The following is an 8,505-nucleotide window of genomic DNA, read 5'->3' on the forward strand; positions in this document are numbered from 1 at the left end:
AAGCCAGAGTAGGAGTTGATACATTTCCTGGTCTATATATCCCATGTCCATTCTTACTCATAGTTTAATAATTTTGATTGTCCTTTTCTGGGTGCTTCCTAGTTTTGCCATATGCTTTTTGTGTGAAGGTACCAGCTCCAGCTGATACTTGAAAGAGCTGGTTCCTGGCATGAAGAATAGGAAAGAGTGTGTGTGTGTGTGTGTGTGTGTGTGTGTGTGTGTGTGTGTGTGTGTTTTAAAAATACTTCTAGCTATACTTCATCACCAAAAGACTAGTAGCACAAGACTAAGTAGCACAAGACTAAGATTCGTTCAGTATTTATTGGTCTGTCCACTTTGCATCTAGTGGTTTTAGACACTGTAAATGCTGCAATAATGAGACCTGAGCCTTTGCCCTTAGGAGGTTGTCAGGTTAGTAGAAGTGGATGGTGCAAACTGATGACGGAATATGGTAGCAGCCATAAGGGTATTGGTTTCTTGTTACTGATGTAGATAATCCTGACCAGAGAGTTGAAGGAAGCTTCATAGAGGAGGCTGTTGCCCTTGTTCCTGAAGGATGAATAGAATTTTAACGAGTTATTTTAGTCTATGTGAACTGAATTCTCTACACAAAGTCTTAAAACATTTGGCATGGAGATGAGGCATTGCTAATTATAATTTAGGATGAGGTCATGAAGAACTTGAAAACCATATTAAAAGCAGCAAATAAAACTATGAAAGATCAATTTTGCCATCCAGTTTCCTAATGGATTCATTCTGAAAAGTGAGGTTCTTTTATCCTCTGGACCTACCACTCTTCCACAGCACCCTTTCCCCAAAAGTAGTCATCTTCCCCAGAACCACATCTCTGGAATATAAACTTCATGAGACAAAGCCCCTTTATTTCTTAGCTTTGAAACCTCTCAGTGGGATTGCCAGGAGTAGGTATACCATTAGTTGTTAATAGTATGGATTCGCTGTTGATTATTTTAAGTTTCTTTTTTTTTTTTTTTTTTTTAACAAGACAGCGAGAGGGAGGGAGGGGCAGAGAGACAGAGGGAGAGAAAATCCCAAGCAGGCTCCATGCTGACAGTGCAGAACCCAATGCGGGGCTTGGACCCACAAACTGCAGGATCGTGACCTGAGCTGAAATCAAGAATTGGACACTCAGCTGACTGAGCCACCCACGTGCCCCATGGATTCACTATTGTATTAACATTATCTTTTTTGTAGTAAACTTAATTTTTAAAATTTTATTGAATTTGAATTATTTACGAGAAGTTTTCAACACTGAATAATATGAAAAATAAGATCTCTGACTGAAATAGAGCTTTATAGGTATCTGGCTATAAAGTGATAGACACCTACCAGTTGAGTTTAAAGAATGGAGCCCCCTGTTAGGTGTTGAATTGTGTGCCGCAGAAAAGTAACGTTGAAGTCCTAACCTCCAGTATCTCTGAATATGATGACCTTACTTGGAAACAGAGTCTTTGCAGATGCAATCAAATTAAGATGTCATTTTGGTAGACGCCAATCCCGTATGACTGGTGTCCTTATAAGACGAGGTTAATGCCATGAGACAGATACACGAGGAGAAAACAGGTATTAACCAAGGCAGAAATTGGAGCTCCGCCCCTACAAGTCCAGGACCACCAGGGGTTGCTGGTGATGCCAGAAAGCTAGGAGAAAGAAGCCTACAACAGGTTCATTTCCGTTTTAAGCCACCAGTTGTGATACTTGGGGATGGCAGCCCTAGGAAATGAATACACCCTACTTAATTCAGCAGTTCAGCATATATTTATTGAACATCTGCCGGAAGCTAATTTAGGCGCTTGAGTTACATTAGTGAGCAAAGACAAAAAGCTGTCGTTCCAAGGGGTAGAGAAAGTAAAGAATCAGATACTAACACAGTAAGTTCGAAGATAAGAGCAGTTATGGGGAAAACAATGTAGGGTGAAGTGGGTGGTGGGCTAGTTGCTGATGAGAACAGTGGTTGGGCTCATTTATTATTTGAAGAAAGAAATTAGGCAAGTGTAAATTTATATTAGGCGTCTGCCCATGGTTGCTGACACAGAGATCCTAAAACCCTTGTAATTTCCTGTGTGATGGGGGTGTTAGGAGCGTTACACCAAATGCCTAAGAATTTCTTTGGTTAATAGGAGTGTCTTTTTTTCCTAATGAGGCAATTCTTGGAGGGCTCCTGGATCACTTCAGGATGAGGGCTGGTCACCAGAAATCTCCAAGCCATGATTAGAAGCTTAGAATTTTCACATACACATGCAAATACACCATGTCTTCTAGGGAGAGGAGAGGGACAGGAAATCATGCCTACCTCATGAGACCTCCATTAATAATCCCTAACCTACAGGGTTCAGAGAACTCCCAGGATGGTGAACACATCCACATACTGCCAGGATGATGAGCTGGGAGACAGTATGGAAGGTCTGAGCTTTCCCATCCATACCTTGCCTTATGCACTTCTTCAACATGGTTGTTCTGAGTTGTAGCCTTCAAAATAAACCAGGAATAAGCAAACTGTTTTCCTGAGTTCTGTGAGCCATTCTGGGAAGTGATCAACCTGGAGGATTGTGAGACTCCCCGACTGATGGTCACCTGGTTAGAAGTGCAGGAGGCCTGCACTTACCCTTGTCATCTCACAGAATATCCACTTTAGACAAATTGGTCACTCTCCAACTGGAAACAGCAAACATTCTCTTGCCATCTGAGTGACTTTGTAAATTTCAGCTTTTATCTCTCCTGTGGTCTGCTTTCCCTATAGATAGGTTTTATTAACAACATAGAATTGCCCTTGAGAACACCCAATCCAGAAGGGGCCCTCACTTGTTAGGACTCCCCACCCCTGCAATATTACCCAAGTAAAGCCCAGATCCTATAATAGGTTCTTTCTAATACCCTCTTAACAGACACCCCACATCCCTCCATGCAATGTGTATTAAGCCAAATATTATTATTTATTTTGTTTATTATTATTATTATTATTATTATTATTATTATTATTTGAAGGGGATTGTCAGCATTAAGAGATGGGAGAAGAAGGGTGAGCACGGAAGACTGCAGAGAAATAGAACGGTAACCTGCGCGAAAATTAGGTCAGTTTTTACTCTGTTTTAAGATAAATAACAGCAGGTTTGTTTGGTGGGGCGGGGGGGGGGGGGGGGGGGAGGGAAAAATTGGTCGTTTTGTAGGAGGAAAGCCGGTGGATAACATGCGGAGGTAGGGGCCGGGTGCTCCGGATGGGGTTGCCTTCCGTGAAACGCGGCTCGTTCCCCTCCCGGCGGGGTCCGGGAGCTCCGGGAACCTGCCTCCTGCCGGCGGTCCTGCCCGCGTGCTTTCTGCTGATGCGGTCAAACTTCTCAGTGAAGAAGGCGGAGATCCTGCCTCCCCAGATACCGAACTGCCTCTCCGAATTTTCACATCTCCGTTCTTTTGTGCTTCTGGCCTAAAGAGCCTCACCTTTAACAGAATGCTAACCTCCTAATTTGCACCCAATTGGATGGATAGATCCCAAGCACAGTCCCAGGAACAATGGAAAAAACCTTGAAGACGGCACCGTCAGTGTAGATCCCAACACGGAAAGAAACGTTTCTCACGGCATGTTTGTTTCTCCAGGGCATAGTCCTCGCTTGCTCCCCCCCCCCCCGCCCCTTTCCTCAGGACACGCCCTATACTGAGAGGAAGAAAAAGTAAAATAAACGTAGACGTGAAGGAGGACATTTTCTCCCAAGTCCTCCCCCACCTATCCATCCGCCCGCCAACTGCTTTTACGTAGGATCTCTTAGTTCTTGAAAGCTGCCAAAATTGGGGTTCGTAATTTTGTTGCGATAAAAGGAAAAATCGCCCTCTACCAACAACTATGCAAGTATGCATAGGAACACGGAAAACCAGTCTCAACTTTAAACTGTAACCTTTCGGCTTCGTCTGTGCTCTAAGGAGGTGGTTCAGCATCGCTGAAAATTATTTGATTTCAAATGTGCAAGCGTAGCTCGAGAGCGGTTTCGTTTGCCAAATGGTCTTTTTTCCATAGATTTGCTTAAAGCATTAATTCAGTTTAAAGAACTCTTCTTAGTTATGATGATTTGGAGGAACCCCAAAATATTTCAAGGGGAAATAGAATTGAAGCCCAAAAGCTTTTACGCCCAACGTGGGGCTCGAACCCACGACCCTGGGATTAAGAGTCCCATGCTCTACCGACTGAGCTAGCCGGGCGCCTGTGGCACAGCTCTGTTTTTCTGTCCCTTGATCAGTATTCAACTACGCTTGGTTTTACTTCTCTATATTACTTTTTACTTATAAAGATTTTTGTATCATTATTAAATATGCAATTCCGAATTCTTTTTAAGAATTCTTTAAAAACATTTCTTTAATTTTACTTACATTTAATACTTTTATTTTGTGTGTATCCCAAGATCACTGAAAACTTACGAGAGTCTTTATTATTAGAATCATTGACTCTTTTTTAAGTGTTTTAAAATATTTACTGCCCAATATGTTATGTTTTTTACAGAAACACTTAAGGCTATCTGCCTTCTATCAAATGGCAAATTGGATTCCTACAATTTGGGGCGCAGCATTAGTAAACTAAGTCCAACCTCTATGACGTTAGTTTCACGGAAGAACAGTAGCGCTTAGCTAATTTTCCTTTAATGAGATCTAGTCAAGGAAAGTTAAATTGAAGAAGGGGATTCTGGTTCAATTAAAATAAGGTCTCTTTCGATAACTGCCTGACGATGGAGACATAGGACCCTCAGGGGTTGTTATTACCATCCGATTCAAATGACAGAAGCTGGGAGGAAAGGATTATAGAGTCACTGAATCCTACAGTAAAGATTATTAATTCTAAGAGGAAAAGAGAAGAACGGACTTTGATCAAATTTTGACAAGTCGAGACAATGGATTAATCTCCTATGAAATATACATATTCTGAAATATTAGTGAACTTCTTTAGACAAGGAACTCTGCAAATCTCTGTGATGGGGGCCATCTAAAGTCTAATTGTATATAACAAAGAATAAAGAATTCTTAAATTTCAGTATTTAGAAATTTAACGCACTGGCCATCACTTTTTCTGAGCTACTTAATTAAGAAAATAATTAGGTATGGCATAAAATAATATTATACATTTAAGTACTCAAAGTATGCCTAGGATTTAAGTAGAATATTTAAAAATTCAAGCCTAAAATATTAAAATACAATTATTCACTAACAGTTTTTGTTCTTGCAACTGCAAACAATGTTTTGTTTTGTTTTTTTATAAGTTGGCAGGAGGTACCTGGGGAATGAATTTGTATTTATTGGCATTTTCAACACATTAATTAAGTGGCTACCATACACAAAACACTGTGTTATGTTTTCTAATAGATGGATGTATAAAACAGATTGTGATAAACTTAAAAAGGTTACTGTAAGAAAGATACGTGTAAATTACATACCAATTTTATATCCACTACTTCCAAAGGTAATTTGGAGTAATTTAATAAAAACAAATAAATCCATACCCACCCCTTTTAAGTTTTCTAATGAATCAGGCAAATAGTCAAAGAACTTGGGACCATGATTCAATGCATTCCTTCAAGATACAAGACAAATTAACAGTCCAGCCCCCAAATAGGCAATTCACCTGACAAGTTCAGAAAGGGCACCAAAATCTTAATTATTAATGAAAATACAGTAGGCACTAGGCACTCAAATAATGCTTATCGTACACAAGTAGTTAAGTTAGTTAAAAGTTTAACTGAACTTCTAACCAATTTAAAGTACTTGTAGTTGACCTCCAAAATGAACCCTCCTAAGACTATATTCTTCAGTTTTCTTCAGCACTTTATTGGCTTACCCTGGTCAAAATACTCTTGTTAAAACCCCTCATCAAAAAAATGCAACTAGCATATTTCTTTTTTTTTTTTTTCCCTTATTTATCATCAATCGTTCTTTTTTAATTTTTTTTTTAATTTTAACGTTTATTCATTTTTGAGAGACAGAGTATGAGCAGGGGAGGGGCAGAGAGAGGGAGACACAGAATCCAGAATCTGAAGCAGGCTCCAGGATCTGAGCTCAGCACAGAGCCCAGTGCGGGGCTTGAACCCACTAACTATGAGATCATGACCTGAGCCAAACTCCAGAGATGTGTTGACTAAGAAGTTGCTGTGGCCAAGGTCAATGAGGTTTTTGCCTGCTTTCTCCTCAAGGATTTTGCTGGCTTCATGTCTTACATTTAGGTCATCCATTTCGAGTTTATTTTTGTGTATGGTGTAAGAAAGTGGTGCAGGTTCATTTTTCTGCATGTCACTGTCCAGTTTTCCCAGAACCACTTGCTGAAGAGACTTTCTTCATTGGATCGTCTTTCCTACTTTGTCAAAGATAAGCTGGCCATATGTTTGTGGGTCCGTTTCTAGGTTCTCTATTCTGTTCTATTGATCTGAGTGTCTGTTTTTGTGCCAGTAATATACTGTCTTGATGATTACAGCTTTGTAGTATAGCTTGAAGTCTGGGATTGTGATGCCTCCTGCTTTGGTTTTCTTTTTCAAGTTTGCTTTGGCTATTCGGGGTCTTTTCTGGTTCCATACAAATTTTAGGATTGTTTGTTCTAGCTCTGTGAAGAATGCTGGTATTATTTTGATAGGTATTGCATTGAATATGTAGATTGCTTTGGGTAGCATTGACATTTTAACAATATTTGTTAAATATTGGAGCATGAGATATTTTTCCATTTTTTTGTGTCTTCTTAAATTTCTTTTATAAGCTTTCTATAGTTTTCAGTGTATAGATTTTTCACCTCTTTGGTTAGATTTATTCCTAGATATTTTATGGGTTTTGGTGGCAACTAGAATATTTCAATGAGGGATAGGTAAATTAAATGGCTAGTCTTCCAAATAAATTCAAAGCTTTTACCCATTTGTTCAAGAATAAAAACTAACCATTAATTATAATGCTTCATTAGCAGAAAAAAGCAACTGAAACTCTTCCTTCTCCCTTTTTTTTTACATCCAGTATTTCAGCAAGCCCTATATACCGAAAATCCATCAACACATTTCTACTTCCACTGCCACTACCGCTGTCCAAAACACTCTCCATTATTTCTTGCTCAAAGACTGCAATAGCTTTCCAAATAGTCTCCCTTATCTATCAGTCTTCACACTGAAGCAAGAGAGATAATTTAATAACTTAAATTAGATCATATAATTCCCCTGCTTAAAAAACTAATGACCTGACAATAGAAAGGCAATAACATATGTGGAAGGAATGATGGAATTAGAAAATCACCATTAGGCAAGCATACTAATCCATCCAACTAGGAATCATGGAATACTATAATTAGTTGGTAAAAGATTGAGGAGCTACTAGTAGGATATTTATGAGTAGTCTCAAAGTATTTCTTCACAAGATATTTATTAATTACAAAGAGCAAAATAGAAACTTTATGGTGGAGAAATCTTCAGCAAGTTAACATCATCAGTAATAGAACAGACATCATGTGCCTACTAATATAATGCTATAATATGAATGCAAGGTTACTTTTGAGGCATTCCTGCTGAAAATTTATCACCTGACTCCTATCATGAAAAATATCATACAAACCTAAATTGAGGAATACCCCATAATATAAATGGTTTGTATTCTTCAAAAATGTTAATGCCGTGAAACATGAAGAAATATTAAGCAAGTATTTTCCAGATTGAAGGAGGCTAGAATCATGACAACTGTGACAGGCCAGACTGACCTGGCAGTTCTTATAACAAGCTTATATTCCCATAACAATCCTAAATTTCAGTTTAAATATTAGCCAATCAGAAAGTTATTCCCTAAGTACCAGGCCTCCATTGTCTCTTACCTTTTTACGTACAAGGTGCAACTGTTTTGCCTATTTCCTCTTTTACGCCCATTTCCTCCCATTTAACGGGATGGGATTGTTTCCTTCACTGGTTAATCAACAGTGTTCAACAGAGTACTTGGGACCTGCTAGAGCTCAATAAGTAATCAGTCTTATCCTTAATTTTACTAGAGTTATACTCATAGAAAATTCTTATGTAAAATTCCGACCTGAGCTCAAACGTGCGTTTAGAGTGAAACTTCCTTCCTTCTTGTAAGAACAGGTGGGTGAAAGGGATACCAAGATACTGGGTGGGAACCAGGATACCAAGGGTAAAGGGAGACTTCTCCCTTACCACTTTCTTTGGTCTTTGTAAGAGTGTGACAGCATCTCTCCGCTTTGCTTCAAGAAAGAATAAAGTAGCGAAAAAGAGGGATAAGATTAAAGGTAAATAATAATTTCTAGGAAATGGAATGAAGCAGCTCCTCAAACTACCCGATGACCCTGACGACTCAACGACACTAGGGACAGAAACTGAGTAATAAGGAGCCCCCGCTTCCTTTCTTCCTTTACCCCCACCTCATTTGCTTCCGTACACGCACACCGCCCGCCGAGCCCCTCCTTTCCCCACAATCCTCTATTTCCCAGGCTGACGTTAGAGGAACCAGCCACAGAGGACAAGGCTATTGGTTGAAAGAGCA

At 39.4% G+C, this 8,505-nt stretch overlaps 1 non-coding gene across 1 annotated transcript; it reads right to left on the reverse strand.

Moving 5' to 3' along the window:
* Positions 1-4,133: 4,133 nt before the first annotated feature.
* TRNAK-CUU lies at positions 4,134-4,206 on the reverse strand. Its single transcript has one exon. It is a non-coding gene; the product is annotated as a tRNA-Lys (tRNA).
* Between the last annotated feature and the right edge of the window lie 4,299 nt (positions 4,207-8,505).

Source organism: Panthera leo, chromosome B3 (assembly GCF_018350215.1).
Source record: "Panthera leo isolate Ple1 chromosome B3, P.leo_Ple1_pat1.1, whole genome shotgun sequence".
NCBI classification, from domain to species: Eukaryota; Metazoa; Chordata; class Mammalia; order Carnivora; family Felidae; genus Panthera; species Panthera leo.